Raw genomic sequence first — 2,097 nt, forward strand, 5'->3', positions numbered from 1 at the left:
AAGTCAAAGGGAAAATAATGTGGGCAGCGAGAGCTTTGTGGTTGCACTATTTCAAACAAACACACACAGAGAGTGAGACTTAACAAGATCTGTTAGAAACGCTATGGTTACATAGTAAGGTAACGCTCTTACAATGAACTTTATTACTTTTATTTAGACCACTTCAGATGTCCTCACAAGACAGCTTTTGACACATTTCACTATGTTTGTGAGGACATTAATAGTTTGATAAATGAGAATGCACCATAGTCTTAAAATGTTTTTAAATAAGTTTTACCTTTATTTAATGATATTTAATTAATTAATTATTTTTATTTGTTCATTTTAATGGCATGTTTATTAATTTAAGCAGAAACTACTGGGGAATATTTTGCCCTCAAAGTAAAGCTATACAACGCCACAAAAAGTCTCTTTCCATCGTGGGATTCAGCGTGTGGGTTTTGATTGACAGGTGGTGGTGATGTCGGTATTTAGATTGAAAAAGATCTCCTATCAATGCAACACACACAAGTTCAAGCACAGACATGTTCATACACACACACTCGCACATATATGCACTTAACCTTCACACTCCCACCAGGATACAGGGTGTGTGTCCTCTCAGCTGTCTAGGGGGAGGGGAAAAGACAGGTGTAGCCTATGCTGCTATTAAATGTGAACTTGTCATTAATATAGATCAATAAGCCAGAATCTGACAGAAACAATAAGACAATGAAAAGGAGAGTGGTTGAATTAGAAACAGAGGAAGAGGACTACCGTAGCTTTCTTAGATTAGAGTTTGAGGCTGTGGCAATTAGACAGTGGAAAACACACACACACACACACACACACACACACAGTGCGAGAGAGAGACATATGCAAGGTGCCTGTGAGTCTTAGACATAATCTCCTGGATTTATGATAAAACCCAGCAGGCTGATATTACAAAGGGCCCATCGGGAAGGCCCCGCTCAGCTAAAAGGTGCAAAGTGACCTTCCAAAGAGATGACTGCCAAATGTATATTATCTAAATATAGGCCTTAATGCAAATGTAGCCTACTTAATATGGCAGTACAGTTTAAAATCAAGGCAAACGACAAAAATGCTAAAGATGTGTGCGAGTTGAGCTGATGGGCCAACTTATAGTTTTGTGGCCTAAACTATAACGCCATCTGGTGGCCAATACTAGTAAGACAATCCTCAATAACGATTTACGACTTTAATTACTAAATTTTATTAAAAAAAAAAAAAAGGATGAATGATTGTCACTTTTATCCAGTTACTAAGGTTTTCGGTGATCTTTTTAGCACGTTGCTCGGGGGTTGCTTACTCAAGTCGAAAGAATACGAATTGCCCCATCTGATATTTTGGTCTTGGTTCCACTTTTAGTAGGGCTGAAGGTGGAGAAAAAAACGGAAGTCCAATAAATATATCTGCTTTTGAAAATATCAAACAGATTTTGGACACAGACACACGCCATTTTTTATGAACCCCTCGTCCACAGACATTTACAGCTACATGAGTCGACATTTGATCTAGTCTTTTGGTATTACACTGAATATTATCAGGAAACACCCAAAGACACATTCTAAATATATATTGGTTTTGTATGGCCTAGAACACCACTTACGGGTGTCAGTAGGGCATTATTTTAAAGGTTTTGGAGTGTTTTTGAAGAAACTTTTCAAATTAAACCTACTTTTCTCAGTAAGGATGGATATGGCGTTTTGCACGGGGGAATGACGTATGCAATTTCCCGCCACATACCTCCCGACAACTCAAACATATAGGTTTTTCAAAGTGTATTTAGGTAAAGTGAGGATTTGGAATATTTTTATGTATTTATTTATTGCACTGCCTATCATTTTGTTGGGTTATTAGCAAAGAAGACGTGTATTCGATAGTGTACAAATAAAATACGAATTGATAAAGCTGTTTTTAATAATAAAGCTGCTACAGATTATGATAAATATCATGGCTGATATTGTTTTCAAGACAATTAAGAATTTCCAATAAAATTAGTTTGTTCTCTTAACAAGTTAAACATGTGGTAGCCTAATATGCCCAGGTCCCAAAAAAAAAAAAAAATCACAGGATTGCAAACCAAACTCAAAAACA

The sequence above is a fragment of the Pimephales promelas genome, chromosome 21 (assembly GCF_988280905.1).
Source record: "Pimephales promelas chromosome 21, fPimPro1.hap1.1, whole genome shotgun sequence".
Classification (NCBI taxonomy): domain Eukaryota; kingdom Metazoa; phylum Chordata; class Actinopteri; order Cypriniformes; family Leuciscidae; genus Pimephales; species Pimephales promelas.